At 32.8% G+C, this 24120-nt stretch overlaps 1 protein-coding gene across 2 annotated transcripts in view; it reads right to left on the bottom strand.

The window, feature by feature from the left end:
- The window catches only part of LOC107165792 (uncharacterized), a 70183-nt gene extending 46799 nt beyond the window's left edge, over positions 1-23384 (bottom strand). For both annotated transcript variants that reach the window (XM_015514187.2, XM_015514188.2), the window contains exon 1: positions 22871-23384. The gene's annotated coding sequence lies outside the window, so the exon portion shown is untranslated. The remainder of the gene's footprint in view (positions 1-22870) is intronic.
- Between the last annotated feature and the right edge of the window lie 736 nt (positions 23385-24120).

The raw sequence follows: 24120 nt of genomic DNA, 5'->3' as shown, positions 1-24120 counted from the left end.
ACAACCAATTTTCCATACGTACCAATGAATTTATTATTTTGTATATTGTATTGATGTATTGATGATTGGCGGTTGCATATAGGTAGAAAGATACAACCGGTACAGGGTGATGGCAGTATAATTGTGTGATAGTCAGTTCCCACCAGGCCCTATTTTTTTCTTTAAAAAAAGGTAGTTACACACACCTTACACACTCCCACTTAATGAAGAAGGAAGACCCCCCAGTTTGCACATGTTGCGGAACACTACTTACTGTGAAACACATCTTAACCGAATGCAGAATATACGACAAAGAAAGAAGGCTATATCAAATATCCAACCACCTTGCTGAAGCACTCAACCCGGACCCCAACAATATACACACGATCATACTGTTTCTCAGACAAACGAATCTTATAAACAAACTGTAAATTGTAAATAATACTATTCACTTAACTCCTAATTATTACTACTTTGTCTTGTTTTAAATACTAAATCACTTTGTATATCTTTTTAAATATTAATGTAATATGTAAATATACTAATATATAATGTACTGTTACATCCAATGGCCATAGACGCCGCGGATAGTTGTTTAATAAAAAAAAAAAAAAAAAAAAAGGTAGTTAGGTACTACTTATTATACATCATATAGCGTCACAGTAAAAGTTAATATATTGTGAACACGATAATAATTTAATATGTATAAGTACACATCGTCAAATTCTTGAATAACTATAGGTATTCTATACTAAATAGATAATATACAAAAATGTTTTATAATGCTTACCTATAATATGAAAAAATAAAATTCTCAATATAAATTTAATAAAAGCGATAGAATATAGGTACAACATAATATATTATAATATTTTATTATGCAGGGAATAGTGGGATTTTTTCTGATAACACAGCTGTATGAGTACACGAGGATAAAATATCGACGAATACACTGAATACACAGAAAGTTCTAGGATCACAGTAGTCTATACTCTATAGCAAGTTATTTTATAAATAAGCACAAAATATAATAAAAGAAACAATATATAACTGTTTTAAGCAAAAACCGTTGTTTTATTATGTTATTGAAAAAATACCCCTAGAGGCTAGAGTACAAAATTATGGTAATAGGCATTTTCAGAGGTAAACATTTTTTGCCGTTATTAGGTACTAATTATGTTAAGAAACTACAACGATATAATATTATTACAATACACATCGACGTTACCTATACATTGAGGATCACATATCGAGAATGTACTATATTATCATTCGTTACATTAATGACATCATGGTGGGGTTGTTACCTAATACCTATTGTGTTTCAGATTTAATATCATACATTACTTTTTACCAAATACGAAACATGTAGGTATGTACATCAAAAATGAAAACAAAATTGTATCAAATAAATATTACTATAATTGCACACGATTATTGTTATAACAATAATAATTATTATTATTATTACCACTATGGGTTGAACACTAAAATTAATAATCGCATCATCCGTAATTGCACTCAACACCACCGGTGCCCTTTTCATATTGGGGTAGTCTTTACTAAAGCAACAAGTGACGAAAGCAAAGGCCGGTCGAGGGGGTTGATTTATGTAGGTCACACCGGGAGTTGCATTAGCAAGGTTGAATCCTGCACCAATGCTACTACCGCTGCAAGCATATTTCTTCCCTCAGCATCACGTAAATATATATATATATATATATATATATGTGTGTGTGTGTGTCTGTGTGTGTAATTTGTATTTACGGCCAACACCGACAAAGGTACACAACCACCCCTACTGCATTGATGCTGACGCCACCACCACCCCTATTACCCCATGAGGCCATGAACGTGTATTCTAAAATTACTATTAATATTATATATTATGCAATAAGTACATTAATATAATATATATATATATATAAATATACACACGCACACACACAATTGCATTTCAGTGCTATAAAAAATGTATATAATGTACGTAGTTACAGCGCCCCAACCATCATCCACCATCTCTGAAAAAATTATCCATCATAATGAATCATTTATTAATGATTATATTACAAAATATATAATATTATAATATAACTTATCATCATCAACTATTGTTGTTTTTAATGGTTTACGTTTAGATGGGAGCAAACAATGGGTTGGGCACAATATTATTAATATTTTATTATATACATATTTATATATATTTTATACGCATAATATTAATAAAATGATGAATAATAAAAAAACAACATTGTAGCAAATAATTGCAATTTCGGCGTAAAGAGCGGTAAAAAGTAAGCATACCTACTTATCGATGTAATGTAAAAATATGCGAAGGCGACCGCAAACGGGGTAATATCAAATAAAATTACAACCATTGGCATAAATTAACAGTTTTCGGAACGTCCATTATTATATTATTTGTTTTATCGACTGATTGGAGACAAATAATGCACGCATTTTAGTTCTTTAAAGAAACAATTTTAATCAATTACTTTCAATATTAAACGAATCTAAATAATAAATTTGAGTATATGGGTATAATGGTAGGTATATGGGTGTACCCAAATAATATCAGGTTTATTGGTTGCCGATAATATCTACGTCAATAGGTAGTTTTTGTGCAGCCTTGAATATATAAAAACGAAATCAAATTGAATCGATAATAATAAGTGAATAGGAACCCTAAAAAAAAATAGCAATAAAAGGTAAAGATATGGTCAAAAGCAGCAGGTGCAACGATCGTCGTTCTGTTGTAGACGTGCAGCGCAGAGATTACCAACAGCTACCGAGATCGACATTCCGTCGGGGAGGCCGCTCGTAAAATATTATATTTTATAGTGTGTCGCTGTTGTTATAACCGGCTACTGTGTTCATATTATGGTATAAGTAATGCGGTGTTGCCGATTCGTCGAGACAATTTGCAGCCCAGTGTTTTGTACGGCAAAATTTAAAATAAAATAAAACACTTATTATCATTATTACCAAGATATCAAATACAGTATGGACGACCATTACGAATTATAACACTACTCTTGTTCAGTGCTCACTCCGAATTATCATATTCGACGGTCGATAATATTATAATTATTGTTATACAATACGTATATTATGGAGTAATGTAAGCGTGGGGGAATTATATTCCGTGTATTACATCATTATTGTAGTACACAAAAACCTACAACGGTGCATAAAATTTTTGTTTCTACTGAAAAATAAAATCGCATTGCGACCGACAACGGAACGAACGACAAAGTATAATAAAAGACGCATAGGTACTCGATGTAACATAATATGAAATGTGCCACGGAATTTAATGATTTTCGTATAAAATGTCGTTCAATGGAAGAGATTAACAAATTGTATGTTTTTTGAAAGGGTTTATACTTGGTTTATACAATAATACGTGGTGAAAAATATTTCAATTCAAATATACGCAGACATTATAAATATTTTTCAATAGCAACTGAGTTCGTATATTATATAGATTATAGGTACATCGATTTTCTTTAATTTTCGCGTTTCCTGCATGGACGACTCGAAGATATCTAATAAAACTGTTTGCCTATTACTTACATGCCACTGGTGTGTTCTTATATAAGTCACTAAAATCAATATAATACACACGACATAAAGCACTGAAATCTGATATGTTAACATTATGTTACATAATAGAATGTATAAGTAATTGTGTAGTGTTTGTGAACCGTATCTTGGTTTTGAGAACGATCAGATATTTCCTTATCACGTTAGTGGTACACGCAGTGGCGGGTATTATTCGTACATTATAGTATTTATGTTACAATAATAATAATTATAAGTAGTAACATTACTAATGAGTAATGCATTAACGAGTACCTATTATAGTTTCAAAAATACAATTTAACGGAATTAACAACCACAGTAAGTTTAAAGTACAATCGAAATAAATGCAATCGCTATTGTTATAATATTGTTATAGATGATTAAAAAATATAAGCGTTAAAAAAAAATATCTGTTTGAAGGTGCATATTTTAGTGTCATTACTCCTAGCCCAATTAAACAAAAAAATGTATACAATGGTACAATGTAAATTAATTATAATAGGTATGATAGGTATAATACGAGGTATAATATAAACATTGAAAAGTATTTATGATCGATCAAACGGGGTTTTATCGATTCCGCCGTTTTAATATCAATTCCGCCGGCTATCGACTCCGCCGAGCTTTTTTATTTATTGATTCCGCCGGCTATCGATTCCGCCGAACTTTTTTATTTATTGATTCCGCCGGCTATCGATTCCGCCGAACTTTTTTATTTATTGATTCCGCCGGCTATCGATTCCGCCGACTATGTATTTTTAAATCAATTTTTTTAAAGTTTGTAAGTAAAATGTAAGCTCTCATCTTTTACGATCATCTTCATATCACGATCAACATAAATTTTTGCAGTGCACTTTTTATTGACACATTGCCATTTATAGGCGTCTAAATATTTTACGTACGCTTTGTTATAAAATTTAAAACTTTTATATGATATTAATTGATTTTTTCTTTCATTAATAACGATTTCAAAATTCATTTTTAACACGAGGTGTCGAGGTATCTGGTATATGTATAATGCAACACGCGAAGAAGACTACAACTGTCACTAAATGTTGATCATTTGGACACAAAACATATTGTACAATATTTACTTTTATTTCTAATACCGATGTACCTACGTGTAATAAAATATGTCTCTTTTCGATACAATTTTATAGATTATATTGATTAAGATAAAACCGACACGATAATATGCGATAGCTATACGTATATTATTATAGAATATGTTAGGGGAGATTAAGACGTTTAGTATAGTTGGAGAATTCAAAATTCAAGTTATATATTTAGGTAATGCTCTAAGACTACGAGTGTTTTTACGAGTGAATTGAAAATTAATTGTATATTAATTTAAGCCTTTTATATTTTGTTTTCATTAAAATAAATAATTTACAAATATTAACCGGCGGAATCAATAAAAAGAAAACTTCGGCGGAGTCGATAGCCGGCGGAATCAATAGATTTTTCACAGGTAAAAAGGTCATTTCGGCGCAATCGATATACGCCCGATCAAACGTAATCGGACAGTTTTTTTCATATATTTGATAAATATATATGTATATATATATATATAAGAAACAGGCTTGCGTCCACGATTCAACGGATATCATAGTACATAGTATTTTACTTGGGCATAATAGCAAAATATCGGTATAGATTTATTAAGAGTATTTATATGGAATATTATGACAAAACGATGTACTTAAATTCAAATCACAAGTTTCCAATGCCATTCGATTATTTACCAAAGCAATAAAACGTAATATATTAATACCAAGCGTCGATATTGTAATTGATTATTACGTAATTCCATTAACAGACATGAACTTCATAATTGTTAAGCGGAACTGACACCAGTAACATTTGGCTAAATGGAACAATGCAATATTCCGATAAATCGAGATACCGAAACCAAGTTTATAGAGCTCAGTTCTAATAAACGCAAAAATTTAAAATGAAATGTTATAATTTTAGAGACTGGTGCATTATAAGGAATTCGCATTAATTACACCGAATAATAAAATTAAACAAATTCTCAAAAGCCAAAAGTACATAATTTGATGGTTATCTAAATTCCAAAGATTCCATATTAACTGTTTAGAATATAATGTGGCCATGTGGTAGAGTGCAAGGGAAATTTCTTCAAATTATTATGCATAAAATCTAAAGAAAAACTTCCGTAAAATGAAATGGTTTTATTCAAATTATTTGCAATCATCAAAACTATTCAAAGCTGATAATAACGTTCAAGGAGGCATGAGTGGCCGTTTCTAAATTTATTTTAATAGCTCAAATTTAATTATAATAATCATGTAAAATACATTAGGTTTTCTGTTGATAGTTATATGACGATATCCGACTACCGTATATTGGACAAAGCAAAAACCATATAATTTAGTAATATTTATACAGCACGCATCGATAAAAATGAGTTAAGTAAATCTCATACAAAACAAGCATATAATATCAGATATAGACAGTAAATATAGAAGTAAATAGTTAAAGTTTTTTTTCTCTAAATATTGAAGGGGTGTAAAATAACGATGAATCGAAAAGGTAACACAAAAAACAATAACCACAATAAAAACCGATTATAACCCTCGAGAAAGAAAGAGCTATTTTCGTAAGCATACATTTTATCGATTATTATTATTACCATGTAGCAATATATTTAATATTTATTATTAACTCGGGTAGAAAAAATTTCTTTTTTAAATGTTCTCGTATTTACTTACTCATATTGCCGTATACTGTTTAGAGACAATTGTAATTGTAACCCACACTGACCCAGGCTGTACATTTTTGTATATCCAATGGGTTGGACTGATTAGTCCCTACATAATTGTTTTAATTATGATTACTAGGCATTAAATATTTACAACATGTTAATAATTAGTGATTACCATTATTAATTAAATTACTAAGCTGCAACTACATACAAATACCATTATCGAGGACTAAGATTAGTCAGATGTCTTGACCATCATCAATACCAAGGACATTTAAAACACATGCGTAGGTACGTCAAAAACATTTGAATATTTACGACCCGTATGGCCGTATGGGGACGATAAACTGTAATTATTAAAGTTATTGTCGATCTTTAGGAAACAGGGGCGCGCATCGATCACGTTTATATGTTAATACTTTATCTGAGTTTATCAACTATCATAATGGAAATCGTGACCAATCATAATAATATGTGACTATGGCCATGTAAAGTCTGGTGATAACGCAGTTTTTTTTTTCATAAATATACAGTAAAACTCTTTAGAACGAAACTCGTTACAACGAAAAACTCTATACTACGTAAATAACATTAAATTAACTTATAATGGTTGGTTTGATTTAAAACCTATTAATTATTCTTTATTACGAAAACTCTCAATAACCAAAGAAATCACATGGTCCCTTCAGATTCGTTATAGAGAGTTTTCACTGTATTTAATTTGTAACTATTACAATGATATCTTTATAAACGATAAAATATACAATCTGTAATAAATATATACAATAAGTAATTTCGATGGTTTTAGATTTTTACAAGGCTTGATGTCGTGATAGAAGAGGGTGTCCAGTGACACTACTTCAAACTTGATATGACTGTGTGGATATTTAGTTAAGTGATTATTTTTTTTTTTTTTTTTACTAATGTTAAAACAATGATATCTACTGTTCAAAATATTTAAATCAAAGAAAAACTGCAACCCTCCTCTACCAGGAAAAAAAAATATAAACAAAATACATGGACCGAGATTCATATTGTTTTATTTGGTAGCGACTAGGGGGTAGCTTATTATTTATTATGCATGAACCTTACCTAGTTCATTAGTGCTTATAATTATTTAAAATATTATTATTAAAATAAATAAATAATTTATTTAAGTCTTTAAGAAATAAAAACAAATTAACATTGATCAAAATGTTTTTCTGCAAATCAAATAATATTTCAACATCATTTAGTATAAAAAAATAGCGATATAAGAAATTTAAAATGATGTCATTTGAACGGATAATTGAATTTTAGTTATAAACGTGGGATACAAAACAATGATAATATGTAAAAAAATACATACGTAAACTGCTAATATAAATAACTGTCAAAGCAGAATATTCACAATATGATGCATTAACAGTTTTAAAAATTATATTAGTTGGAACCTCATAATACTAATAATAACCTTACCTATAATTTAGTTTCCTTAAATATATTTCAAAATTTACCAACCGTTACCCCCCCCCCCGGCCCCTAAAAAAGTGACTATATTTAACTATGATATATTTTATATAGTATACAGTATTTATAGGCGTACCTACTAGACTAGATTTATATTATGAAGGTACATGCACTAGAAAACAACTTTTAGTAGTTTATTACTAATTTAAATGAATATCACTATAGGTAAGGTACATCACTCTTTTTTTAATTTTTTAAACTACTGACAAAAATTATTTTATCTACCCTAATGTTAATCTCATAGTGCACATTTTAATAGTGTACATTATTGAAGCTTATAAGTTATAATATATTTGAGATAGTATCATTTTTTAATCACGGCCACGCCAAAACAATTAATATTAATTATTTAAAAATATCTAGGTATTTTTTCCGGAATTCGTTTCAAAACAGTTTTTCACTACAAACATGTACGATTTATTATTTTACGACTACAAACTCTTCGAAATATATTATTATGTTTTTGCAAGAAGCCAAGACGGCCGTCATCGACTCGGCACTGTCGAATCGGTCGCACGAAAAAGATCCCTTGTCAAGACGTTCAAACGTTATGACACGAGTCTATACCAGTCTACCTCGACACACGCGCAAAACTACGTGCGTAATTCGATCCTACTCAGATTCGGGAATTCTGATGGCGCGGGTTCCCCGTCGCGTGTCTTTACATCTATTACAACGAGATAAAGTTTCAAGGAAAAATAAATAATGATACAAATGCTGAAATGCACGCGCGTGGATGTGCTCTTTCGATTGGCAAGGATCGATATTATATTATTATATGACGCTACGTCATATTATATTATATATGCTGTCGTCCCGCGGGTAAATATAAATTACCTTTTACAAATGATTAAATGATACATTATGTTTTATTATATTGTATACCTATACACACACGTTACACACTCACACATACACACGCAGAATTTATTTTCTGCCATCTGCCAACATGGCGTCCGCACCAAAAGCATGGCGAGGGTATACACAAATGGATTTCCGCAGGCATTTCGGTATCGGACACCGGCGGCGGGGTCCACGGACATCCAGGACCATCAGGTCTTTCCCGTCGAGTATAATAATAATATAATTAATAAGTATACACTGGTAGAGTCAAATCCTGCCACAGTGGCCTGCTGTATAGTCCGAACTCACGCACTAGTCGTTCACGGCAGTGCGACTGCGAACTGGTGTAATAATTAATTTAGCATCAAGTCATTTAAAGTACTTTAAAATCCGTATACATCGTACACGCATACATACGATACAATCGATTAGTCATATAAACAATATGGAATAAAAATAAATATTAAATCGTATTCGTTTTCCTATTACATTTTACTATAACCAACTATATTATATTTTGTACTTCTATATTCCTAATATTCTGAGAAACACACACCACCATAACCTTAACTTATTTGACGTACTAAAATTGTATATACATATAAGAATAAGGTTTACAATCCATGGGCGTAAATATATATCGTATATGCCATTGAATCGTCTACGCCACTGCAGAGTATATTTTACCTACCGAAAAGGCGTATAATAGAGCCGTCCCTACGGGATTCGACAACCTACACGCAAGACCCCCCGTGTGGACGGAACCCGAACGCGTATAGAGATTTCAATCACAAAAGCTGTCTTTTTGGTGACTTCCAACACAATGACCGTATTTCTAAACCGAAACAACCGTACATATTATACTCCTGGTCGGTAGGCTTTACAACCCCGTCACTTTCCAATAGCGAAAAATAGGTAGGTATGTAGGTATGTATACGATGGGCGGCGATATATTACACACACAATGTAGTACACGTGCTACAACACAATATAATAGCCTGAAAAAGAACTACAACGATTCAAGTATAATTTAAACCAACATCTAGCTGAAAACGTTAACACTAGTATCATTAATTACTCATGTTCTCAAATTCCTTAGCCATACAGAACTTCACAATACAATTTGGAAATGTATTATTATTCAAATATTGAACAATGTATTCACCCTATAATGTATTAATATTAATTTAATATGCATTATTTTTTCCATTACTATAGTTATATGTTTCTCAACGTGTTACACTGTTACACAATGTAATAATTTTAATAAATTTCTTGTACCTAGTCAATGACCCTAGTCCCCGATGCAATTATTGTCAATAATAAGGTAAAAATGAATTTTCCTAGTCTTATTTCGAAAATGTCGGATTAAAAGTGCATGCACAACCCGTGGAACAACAATTATTGAAATTTTCAACGTCCTCATTACAAAAAATAGTCATCAATATAATAGTGGATACTATTTAGTATATAGCTATTATATCTGATGGTCAGAGAAAAGTTATAGTTTTGATATTATGATACTGACATCAGACACTATATCTAAAAACAAAATAATTATATAATTTTACATTATTAACTGCCTGTACTTGATGGTACGGTCACTTTTGATACACTTTAATATTTAATTATGTTAATTAATTTAATATTTACCTTAAAGTATTAACAACAGATTTAAATTAAAAACAACTAATCGGATCGACATAATCAGGCTGCACTACTCATCATTGGATTTATATAGGGCATAATTAAATGATAAATCAAACCTTAGTAATTAGAGAAACAATCAAAATCTGGTTTTCGTCTTTTATCTTAATTAATTGGTCACTCATTCACTCAACACTAGTCAGTGAAATTTCTGCGGTTGTTAACGTACAAACAGGAAAAGAGCGACCGCGGCATACAATGTTGAAATAAACTACGTTAGTAATTTATAAGTGATAAACTGATAAAATTATGCGTATAATTTATATCACTGCTTAGCATATTGTCACCATGATATTATTAAATAAAATAATATCAGTAATCAATTGTTATGTTTTTCAATATGACAAAACCACAGTAACTAACTTATTCACCTGACCGTGAAAAAAATTGTATTGAATAAAAATAAAAACATTGGTGGCCAAACGATTATACGATATCACCAAGATAACGACGAGCTATAGCAGTGTTGTGCTATCCATATCTATAATATCTAAACACTAATAAATAGGTACTGAAATCAACTGCTTTTAAAATCACTTCACCAGCCTCTTAAAGCATTAATTAATTTAACTTTCAAAACTTACGCCACTTTCAATGTTAATGAGAACTTTTTATACTTCACGATTTTGATATCTTGATTGTTTATACTACCATGGTAGTATAAAGACGAGGAAGTGTTCTAGAGATAAAAATGCATCTTAACTCACAAAAAAAGTCTACCTACCTTAACCTACCAACACAATCACATATTAATTTTAAAACTCACGTAACATGCAAGACACGTAAACGGTATAGACCCGATGTTTTATTCGTTGGGAAATGGTATTATATTGTCTAACTGCAAATATACCGACGACAGTTATCGATCATCAAAATAATATATATATATATATATATATAGAGTTACATAATGCCGTCGACATGAAAAAACGATATTATTATTTTATTACATCAATAGCCAACTTTATTGTGTAAGTACCTTCACTATACATCGGATTTATGTACACTGGTAATTTAATATACATAGGTAGTTTAAAAAATCTTTGGGAAAATACGCAATATACTAAAAAACCGATGGTAAGTTTCGCACGCTTTATCACTATATCCGAAGAGTATATACTCCTCTCCTCTGCCATCACAACTGCCTATTGACAATTATTATGATGATAATAATGATGTTACGATGCAGGGTGGCTAGTATTGAGATGTGGTAAATATCGCCAATTTACGTTACGTTACCACATCATATTACACAGCGATAAAATAAATAACACCTTATAGTACCGACTCGGGAATTTTAGTGGTGGGCGTTATGAAATAATGGTTTGTGTTATGAAATTATGATGCGCGTTATAAATTGTAAACATTTTTCGGATAATTATTACTTTTTTGAGGTTATACCAAGGTATAAAAGACAAATTACCATCTATACCGTTTTTATAAATTTATGATTTTAAAGCTTCGCGTGACATTTCCTAATTTTCTATTTATAAGTTTAAATTATAATGATGGTTGATAATTGATAACAATAAATATCAAATCATAAATTCATAAAATATTCAAGAATTTCATAAAACACATATAATTTTATCATCATGAACATGGTTTGTTTTTTTGGCATGCCGTCGACATGAAAAAACGTTATTATTATTTTATTACATCAATAGCCGACATTATTGGGTAGGTACCTACACTATACATCGGACTATGTACACATGGTAATTAAATATACATCGGTAGTTTATAAATCATTGGGGAAACACGCAATATACCAAAAACCGATGGTTTGTTTAATACGCTTCATCACCATACCTGAAGGGCGAAAAATATACTATGCACTACTACTACTACTAATACTATTCTTCCTCCTCTCCCTCTGCCACCACAACATCCTAATAACAATTATGATAAAACAAAGATGTTACGGTGCAGGGTGGTAATGCGATATACCTACATAATAATATAAGCTAATAATATTATATAACAATAACGTGGACAAACGAGTATACGACGCGCGCTGAATCGATATCGCGAAAAGTCAAACAAAACACACACACACACACACACACACACACACACACACAGACGCACTCGTTCGTCCATTCGGCAGTAAGTATATAGCAACCAGGACGGTGAGCATCCCGACAGCCAAACATATCCGCCGCAACGGTCGACGACGACGGCAACGGGACATCAAACGCACCAACGGGAGTGAACCTCGCAGAGTGCCTGTGACACGTGCATTACGAATTATCTTCATGAATAATTATATTATCAACCATTGTAGACGGCAGACCCCGAGAGCCTACACTCCGGCACATTCGTGTGCATAGGCGCAATTTCAATAAAAATAACTAAGGGTGCTCATGCTATGCATTTTATCATTTAAGTTTTTTTTTTTTTTCTAAAGATGACGTTTTTGATACATAAGAACATTAGATCATTATTTGAGGGTGCTAATTTCTAAAATTAGGTGTGCTAATACCCCCTAAGCCCCCGTATTTGCGCCTATGTTCGCGTGGTTCTAATATGATATTTTATCGATGCATGCGATTTAGCACCGGACACTCAGAAGTCCACTCCGCCACTCCTTCTATAGCCACTGCCGACAAACAAAAGACAGTAAAATATAACAATTGGTTGATGGTTATTGACTTATATTGTCGTCTTGTAGTTCGGTTTTTTTCTACTGATCTACAAACTCTAACCACCGTTAGTCGTTCCGCGGTGAATACAGTCACGAAATTGTTACGCACTGCTCGACTTGGTCGCAATGTTGCACTCCAGTTCATATCGTATTATTTTTGCACACAACCGATAGTTGTGACGATGTAGTGAACTGATTGCAGGTGTTTTTATTTGTCTATACGAGGAACACGATGACAGGTGAGTGGCACATCATATTACATAAGAGTACTATTTTAAGTATTATTCTTAATATTATTAAAATTATTGACGACGCGGCGTCCCCTAGTCATCCAACCGGGCAGTAGCGACGACGACCGCGACACACTGGATGCAGGTGAACACGCTGCATCAGCGATATGCATCGCGCTGCACCGCCGTCGCCAAATACCGGCATAACAATATTATCATTAATCGATGCAGTAATTAATCTCTACGTCACGCGAGAGGGTTCCTCACAATCAATCGCCCGTTAGTTACCCTACGTGCGTAAGATCGTCGGTAATATCAACAATGATATTATTAAAAATACCTCTGGAACGGGAACGCGAGTTTGTGCGTCGAGGGGAGGGTTATCAGATGGTTAGCTGGGAGGTTGTGAAAGGGGAAGGGGTGATCCGGCGGGCCGGGGTAAGTGTGTGCGAAATTAAACGGGAAAGGGCCGCCCCACACCACCCGCGCATCGAATCGCAGACCGCAGACCGCCGTTCCCCACATCCCGCCAGTCAGCACACACAGCGGCGTCGGCGGGTCGGCGGCGAGCCGAGCGTCATGTGACTGCGGTTGGCACGTGCCCCGTGTCGCCAATTATATTAATATATTATACGAGAAAAAAAATGTTTGATCATAATAGAAATCCACAACGGAGTAGAAAAGCGCATCAGCGCGTCCGCCGTTGCCGACGCCATATTCGCAGGGTGGTCGTGTGCAGTAATACGATTTACATAATTGCACACACCGCCACCGTACCTATACAATATTACAACGGGGCAGTGAGTGTAATCGTATATGCCCATGAAACTCGTGCATTTATACACCTGCAACGCTGTATGACAATAATATTTAGGCAATAATACAACGGCAACAATAATGTTTTATATAGGTTTAGCATTTAAAATGACCGACCGCAAACCCCAATGAAACTGCGGATTTATTATTGTTGTCGTGTACAATGGCACAAGCATCGCCGCCGCCGCCTCAGATTGTGTACCACCACGCCGCTATATTATAGTGTTGTAATGAATACCTATAATACGACTGCTGCACCGGTGATTTGCAGTGAATAGCAAATACACGGTACACACCACGTTGTGGGGAGAAACGAATTGCGATTTTCGAGAGAACGAGATAAACCACACACACACACACACACACACACACGATAATTATTATGATGCTTTACTATAATGCTTTTCAACCTTATTAATTGTTATAGGGCCCACGCCCACCAAATTTAATGTAAAACTGTCAATACCCTCCCCACCCTAACAGTTTTATTATTATTTAATAACAGTAATCTAACATTAGACATCATCGGCAATGATTGATCATAATATATTGTCGACTATGATAAATAAATGAAAATATTTTAAATGAAATAAATATTTTAACCTCCCCCCCAGCCATATAGCCAAGGCACCCAGGCAGGGACGGCGTGAGGGAGGGGGCAATCGGGGCAGTTGCCCCGGGCCCCGCGATTTTAAAATTTTAATCAAGGCCCCGCAGTTCTTAAATGATATTTTATACTGTTCAGAGATTAGTTAGTTTGGATAATATGTAATGTGACTGTTTTTTATTTTGCCCGGGGCCCCGCAAATCCTAGCGCCGTTCCTGCCCACAGGTTTAGAAGCACTGCTTTACTAAATCACCACCACACCCAGCCGACCCATCTATAGAACACGTACTGCAAGGACGAAAATTGACCACAGTTTACGCACAGGCACGTAGAACCGTAAAAACCAAACACACACCCTCCTATAAGTGGCTGAAACTCGTGACGACCACTATATAAAATTACTTCGACTACCTATAATAAAATAACCGAAAAAATGTCTAAAATCCATGGAATTCGGTCCCTTGGTAAACGTATAAAAAAAAAATTGCTTGGATAAAAATAACGTATAAATTATAAAAAGCCATTATTATCCATTTCACTATTGAAACGTAGCTATACACATAAAAAGAACACCGAGACGCCGAGTTTCGACGTCTATATACTCGTAGTAGGATCATCGTAAATAGACCGTTTTCTTCAGGCAAAACGAACCTTTTTTTATTGTATTGTGTATAGCTGCTGATTCGATAATAACAAATATTCTGAAAAATATTTGTATTCTTGCACAATTAATAGGACACCCGAACATATGCTATGTGAATTCCCACATGTGCCAGAGCGTAATAAACTAAATAAAAGAAAAAGATTCCGGGATCTACGCAGGTACAGATTATAAGTCGGTTCGGTTGGTGTTCAAACCGTATAGTCCAGTGTTACGGTGCTCTTGTCTGTAGTGAATAGTGATCTAGATCGAAGACAAGAGACGAAGACTATTGGAAATTCTGAAAAATGACAACGATTTATGGATCTACGCCTCTAATAGGACAAAAAAGTATTTTCATTATAAAAACAAAAACCGTTTCCGGCGGCAGCAACATTACCTTAAACGATTATACATTAGAGTCTAACCGATACATACACGTGTGTCTGAAAATCAGAATCTTGGTCGAATAACATGTTTAACGCACACATATTATCATCACAAATGTATGCCCATAAATTATTGTTATCAACAATATTCGCGTTTATACTCGGGACCCCTCGAAATCTCAGTATTACACGTCCAGAGCATCGATGAGAAAGAACCTGCACAATGTACACAATTGAATTCACCACGACGGTCGACAACGACATGTCATGTCGATTATTGAAATAATAATCACAACAATACGACTACAACTACAACCTCACATGACAGCATTTTCCACACACGCGGACTGCGGCATTTTGCTTGTAATCGCTTTTCGAATGAACAATAATTAATATCAACAACGATTCATTTGAAATTATCACTGAAAAATTGTTAATAAATAATATACTTAACTAATATTTAATATGCTGCTAATTGTTATCAAAGAAAATAAATAATTAGATAGCTATAGCCGTGGTTTATGATAGACGTTAAGTTATATCTGGTTTAATCGTCTTGTTTACATGTTTATTAATTACTTTTACTAACCTATTGCATATATTTTAAAAGTTTTTGTGCATATCATTGCGAATATTTTGTAATTTTCATCATATTTAGCACATTTTTTTAATGCACTTATACAATTCCGGTCTCTAGTTATTACTTATTATCCTCTACCATTTGATCGGCGGCGGCCCGTTTTCGTCATTCATTCCGTGGTGTAGTATATTATTGCCGTGCCCGGGCTGCCACTTTTCATGTTTCAAAATAAAATATATCACGTACCATAACTACATTTATATGATGGCGTTAAAACGATTTGAAATTAAATCGGTTTTAAATTATTAAACTACATAATGTGAGCGTTTTAACGCCATCATATAAACGAAGTAATAGATACATAAAAAAAATATTACTACACCAGCATTCGCCGCCTATCATTGTTTATCCTACACAACAATATTACAATAAGACTATGTTATATTATTATACCACTTCAGAATAATTCACAAAATTAATTATATCCATTTTCTTCTACTTTTCAGTTTTAGATCAAAAATGTCGTTTGTAAATACAAAAAATGATATTTTTTTACGTTATTTGAATATTTTCTTGTCGACTTGAAAAACGAGCGTAGATTTACTACGTACAACTTTTAGAGTTTCAATGTAGCCGTAATTGAATAGATATATATAAATATATAATAATACTCATTGGTCGTATAAACTCTCATGAATCCTGATCTCGGCGACGACTGCAAGTCGAGCATAGCGTTTTCTTTGATTACTGTTTATTTTTATTCTCAATCAAAGGACTGTCTGTAATAATTACAAATGTGAATTTTATATCTTGTTCGTACTTCGTAGGAAAAATATTTGTTTAAAAATAGTAAGTATAAAAGGTGAAGAGTATCGGAGAGAGATCGAGGAGGTAATCATAAACTCATAGATAAATATACAATATAACGTATTAACTATGCGAACCAAATGACCTGCATGAACTAAGATCATTGATACGCCAAGTTATAAGTTATATTGACGAAATCCGAGTAAACTGTTAGATAAAAAAATACATTACAGCATTATTTTATATTGAATAATAATGAAATAATTTCGATTGTATAAATAGTAAAATACTAATTATATCTAATTGCTTGTAACTGTTTTATCATAATATCCCGTCTTCAACTGGAATTAGAAAGCAACCAGACACGGGTTCCCGGTGCGGTTTAAAATTCTACCACCCCTCTCCAAAACAAATTTATTATTATTTTATACGTTTATAAATACACGTACGTTTTGTTTATCATGGTATCATAATACGATATTATTGTCGTGAAGAATTCGACGAAATGGAAATAACTATATAACATCACAGTGAGTACATTATTATTTAAGCAAAGCCAATATTAATTGCCGACCACAAGAAATAATAAAATACAGTTGAGATGTTTATACGGACGCACCGTAGCTCCGCATAAATAAAAATATTTTGTGAATCCGTAACTCCGCATGCACCGTATCTCAGCACGGTCGAAAAAAACGAACGCACCGTAACTCCGCATTCTAAAAATATTTAAAACCCCAAAAGTACACAATATGCCATAAAACTGATATAATATAAAATTGATAGAATATTATAGCCTATAGGTAATATCCAATTTTTTTTTTCCTAGTGTGTAACGTTTACGGGACTAATTCAGTTCTTTATACATTCTCTGAGTAGTAGTAGGTAGCTTAAAATATAATTGTTAAAATTAATAAACAACTGTGAGTCTTTTCATGCCAAATTTGGTAATTTATTTACTTCAGCACATTCAAATATTGGAGTTTTCATCAACTATTATTTATCAGCCATGCAGACGGATTCTTATATACAAATGAATTCCGCCAATAATAATGAAAGTAGGATAATTAGAACACAACAAAAAAATAATATAATATAAATAAAAAAAATAGAATTATATAACGACAACCAAATTAATTTTAATTTACATTAGATATTTTATATTTTATTTTACCGACGGCGACAATGTTTGTTGTAAATTGTCTTTATCATGATTATTATTATTTGTTTAGATTAGTCTGTTTTAGCCATTTCCGGTTTTACCTTTTTATTCTAAAATATTATTTTTATTTAATTTTAATAACATAATACAATTATATTGTATTTAAAATAAATATAATAAATTTATGATGTGTGCGGAGTTAAGGTGTTCAAAAAAAAAACCTTGTATGTTAAGACGATATATTATAAATATTATAAAATAGAGGCGATCCGTTTATACGCACCACGTACGTTCAACGTGATCACCACATGTCCGGCGACTGGCACAACAAGGGTTAAACGACTAGTCTCCAGTATCCAGCATTTCGCTTTTAATCTCGAATGCTGGCTATCTTGTACGGACAGATAAACCATAATATTGTATACGTACACACACGTTTTCAATTCAAGTAGAAATAATAATAATGGGAAAAAAATGACAAACTCATTTGAAACACATGGTGTTTTCAAACTAATATTTATACATTCTCTTTGAGTGAATTTTATTTTCCCTCTCGGTCGGTCAGGTCGCATAAACTCATTTTCGACGTACACACACGAAATATGCATTGCATGACAACTGTAATAATAATAATAACAAAAAGTCAAGAACATTGTTTTCATCCTTTTGTGCGTCTCGGCCAGCAGGGAATGCGCTTTTATGCTATATGCGGTATTATAATATTGTTGTCTGGAAAAATTAAAAATACGCGTATTTTTGTTAATAAAAGAATAATATACAGCCATATGAATATGGGTATGCGTATGATTGGTTTAGTGCAACTACTAATATTTTCATACATCATAATATTATTATGAATTATGATTAACAGTCATATAATTATTATAAAATATATTATATTATGATGATTAAATTTAATTGTAATATTTAGAAAATTTGAAAAATTTGAAAAATTAGATATTTTCATATCGAGTATTCTGTAGTTTATTTTAAAAATCCATAAATTAATATATATATATATTACATACTACATACTTTTTGTATAGGTAATGTGTACCTGTGATCGTTAAGGTTTCCTGGAATACTATTTTAATATCTATTGTCACTGTGTAAAAGCATATTTGTTGAATTATCAAGAAACTGTTATTCAGTTATTATATTGTATTTTTCGAACATTCACAGAACGAGAGAAAAGTTTTGATATTTAATGAAGAATTTAGCAAGAACAATCTCAATTGGATCGTTGACTAAACTATAGAACTCAGACACATTCTTTATTCGAAAACTCATCGACCCGCCACTGGACAAATGTTATTAGATTTACAATAATGAAATAAAACTGGAAAATATTTTTTATGATTTTATATGAGAATATCTAATATGAAATGGTTTTTTGTTATTTGTGTGCGTCCAATTTCTTATACAATCCAATGTTAAATAAAAGAAAAATAATTCCATATCTTTATTGGCTTATTGCAGTTGTTCATAAATTCATAATCTCAAATATTACATGTGTACAAGTAAAATAATTTTACTTTAATACAAATTATTAAAACTTGGATTTTAGAAAAAAATATACGCATATGAAATTATTATCGTGCCAATATCATTAATATATTATTATTATCCGTAATCCGTATTGACATATTTATCATAAAACATTTTATTTTACGCTTCAGTTTACACTCATATTTCATCGACAACTTCAATTACGGATTTAGCATTTAAGACTGGCGATTTCCTGAACACAATGATTCTTATTGTAGTATAATAAAAAAAAGGCACACATTTTTAGTTAGCGGTCAGAAACCCCATAGAGAGCGTGACACAAACAAAGGTCAATTGTAAACGCAGTTATAGTACGCCGCGAGAGAAACGCCTGATACAAACTACATGACCTACCCAAAGTAGTTTTTCGTTGAGATTTGAAATTGTTTTTTTTTGTTTTAATGTTCTGATTGCCAAAAGGCAAAATTTAATGATACGCATATCGTTTATCGTCGATCTATCTTACCGTTACATTAAGATAATTTTTTAATTTTCAATAATTAAATAATTTTAAAAAATTCTTCATATTTTGTTATAATTGCAGTGCAGCAAAAAAGTAACAAAAATGAAAATAAATAAAATATCCTTCACTGTTATTTTAATAAAAATAATCATATAATATGATACAGTATTAAAATAGTAATATAATAAACAGCGATAAATAGTACTGTTTTTGACTTTTGGGAAAATTTTGTTTTGCCCACGGGTGTTACTACTATTTAATACTTACTAATAAAGTAATAAGTAATAAGTACCCAACAGAAAAATAAATACAATTTTATAAAAAAAATATCATTAGCTGTGCAGTGCTAACCGTCGCCGTTTATAATCGTTTTTCGACTTCAATGATTTATATCAAACAATTTAAATGAAACGCTCATTACAAAAAACTACTCTATAAAAAAAACCTTTTAGCAAAACGTATTCTTCGATTATTTCGTTGCGTTCTTCCAAACGTAGATATTTTTCATCTAAGATGCTTTAAGCCGTTCACATAACAAAAGTTTACTACAGCAGAACCAACAAACAGAATCTGATTAAACCATGATCAGTGGGTGTTACGCGGACATTATACTATGTAAAGAGCAGAATAGATATTTTTGTCGGTTTTCAATTTTAGCAAGTGGTTATAAAATATAAAATCTGTACTTTTTTTTTTTTATTAAAAAAATTAATCTAAAAAAGAAAAACATGTTCTTAAATATTATTATTCGAGAGAAAACAGTATACTATAAACTAGGTACCTAAAATCTATCATATTTTTGTCTACTGTCTATTTTAAGAATATTTTATATTATGAATTATATTAAATTAAATTAAAGATCAGTACCTATAATTTATTATATGAATACCTAATAAGCCTGCACTAAACAATAAGATAAAATAATAATCAAAACATATTTTTCACAGATTACTATGGAGATGATCGTTTGGAAGTAAATATGTTTACGCGTGAAATTATATATAATTGTTGTACTTAAAATATTTTGAACAGCAAAACACAAGTTATAATAATCACAATCCATATTATTAATATCGTCACGATATTGTTAAGCAGCAACGCGTGAGTGCGTGACGTAATCGTACCCGTGTGTGTATGGCGGCTAAATGAATGCGCAGTTTGGTGTGTGAATGTTATTAACTTATAAGTTAGATAGGTCGTAGCTCGTAACTTACAATAATAGTAATGATTATAAATAACTAATAATAATAAATGATAACAGCAATAAAAACAATCGTGAAATCGACTTTAATCGTAAATGGCAACGGCAACAGAGGGAAATATTACTCGTGGGTAATTTTTTTTTTTAAAGAATACAATTATTGGAACCAATAGATCAGAAAACCCGACTCCCTAACCATCGTAAAAAAAGTTTATAGGTAACGATGACGTTTATAATTTCTAATGTATCTTTGGGCATGAAAAATCATGCACACGTTTTTTTACCTACGCAACGTATTTTTCGTGCCTTTTTATCAGCAAAAATTGTTATTACTTAACGCACGTCAGAAAAAAAAATTTTTTTTGGCGGCGGACGTCACCACTCACCAGCCGGGCGCGTTTCGCGATCGAAATCTGACGACGGCAATAATAATATTACATTACATTATGCACAATGCACATTTTACTATCGTGTCCATAATATGACGGTAATAAAAATAATAATATGTATCAACGATTTGTGCACGCGCAGAAAACGCGGGTGACGGGTCAGTCGTATTTTGATGTTTATTCCTACTCCAACTCCACAAGCACCTCCACCTTTTGCCTACTCATCGTCCACCTACTTTCCTTCGACGTTGCCAAATCGCATTACCATAAGCGGCGCCACGGACGGCCGCCGTCGCGATTTTTACGACGTCCACAGCGACGCCGGCAACATAGTGCTGACCATAATATTAAAAATATAATAGTAATAATAATAATAATAATACGAGTAGTCTACTACGATTACACGTCGAGGACTACTACGGCGACGATGACGGCGGCGGCCAGTCGGCGACGAGAGTTGTAGTAGTCGGGGCCGGCCCGACGACGTTTCTCGGAAGTGCCGCCAGACCCGTCATTGTCTCTCGCGCGCTCGCTCTTTTCCGCTGTCCGTCGCTGCCGATGGCTAGCTAACGGCCTACAAAAAAAAAAACTATATCGTACCGACCGACCTCCAGAACATTTGAACATCCCGGAGATTAAAAATCACTTTAGTGGGCACGTTATAACGGCCGGCACAAACCACGGCGACAATATTATTATCACGTGTCAGCGCGAATTCGAATTCTAGAGGCAAAATAAATAATAATACGAAACCCGTGCCCGACCACCACCACTACGACTAGGTGTACATGATACATCGGACGATCTCTACCGGTACAACAACGGTATAAATAAATGATTTCGATACAATCAAAAATATTAACCACGGAGGTCTGCTATATTACAGTTAGGTAGTTGTGTAAGCACAGTACTTAATATAATATAGTTACGAATATAGGTATATATCCCACTATCTGTGGTGCATACGCACATGTTAATATTACTATTATCGTCGGCGATTTATCAATGCGATAAACTAGCATTTACTGTGATAAACTTACCTAAGATATTGTAATAGTCCTTTTAATTCGTTTTCGGTTTTTTGGCAGCAAACGATACTGTTCTTGTAATTCGGCACGCTTCCAGTCAAATGTAAATAATATATCATACAATGTTGTGATTCACAATCTCCAGTATATAATGATATTGTACCAGACAATTATTATATAACAATTTGGTGGTTATTAATTGAAATCGGTTTTAGTGATAAATAAATAAATTAATCAAAAATCAGGCGACCCTCGAGAAACGTCAAAAAGTAAGACGGTTTAAATTGAATTTAAAAAAAAAATAATAATAATAAAATAAATAAATTTAATATTAGACGGGTAGAAAAAAAATCAAAATGAAACAATGACAAGACGCATGGATTGGATAGACAAATGCGTGAGTGAATAGCTGAAGACACGACGACGATACGATGTACTCATCGCGAGCCGAGGAAATAACAATAACGATAACCACTACAGTCGAGAAAGACTGAACAAACGAAACTGTTGCACTGGCACGGCAGTCGTCTGTAGTCGATGGATGGACGAAAAAAAAACCACCTGCTGCCGCCGTCGTCGCTGTCGCCGGTGCTGTTGCCGCGGTGGTGGGGGTTGTTTGCCGCCGCCGCGCCGGGTGGAACGAGCCGTGCGACGTGGTAGGGATTGTAAACAGGTGAGTGGCGGTCGACAGGTTGGGTGAGGAGATGCACGTTATACATACATATCTATACAAAACGTTTCTAATATATTGTATATAATATATGTAATATTATTATGCTATATTATCATTATGTTTACGTTCATATGTATGGGTGCGTATGTACGTGTTTGTGTGCGCGCGCGAACTAAACGCGCCCTCTACCGATCATAGGCGTGCGCTGGCCCCTTTTCCAGGGCTGACACTGGCGTGCCCCGAAAGTTATTTTAAGCATGTCAAATTCTGATAATTAAATTTATAAACCTACACTATACACAAATATTGAAAATTTTTACTGTTTAATTAAAAAAACATTGTAACAAATACCATGACATAATACAAAAAGTATGTATTTCGCAAATACTTGGTAGTTAGTAACTAATAATTTGCTAATAACACCCGGCCATAGGTATGTTTGTGATGCGTGGTTAGCATAGCAATTATTAGCAATCACCTAATTATGATTTTATACGTGAATCAAACGTTGTCACTGCCGTTAGTCTGATATCATTTCTCTCATTTTTAATAATTTGTTATCATTATAAATATTTTAATATACGTACTA

The sequence above is a fragment of the Diuraphis noxia genome, unplaced genomic scaffold, assembly GCF_037042655.1.
Source record: "Diuraphis noxia isolate RWA-SAM2 unplaced genomic scaffold, SU_Dnox_SAM2 contig0001, whole genome shotgun sequence".
Taxonomy (NCBI): Eukaryota; Metazoa; Arthropoda; class Insecta; order Hemiptera; family Aphididae; genus Diuraphis; species Diuraphis noxia.
This window is presented reverse-complemented; position numbering and strand designations above follow the sequence as displayed.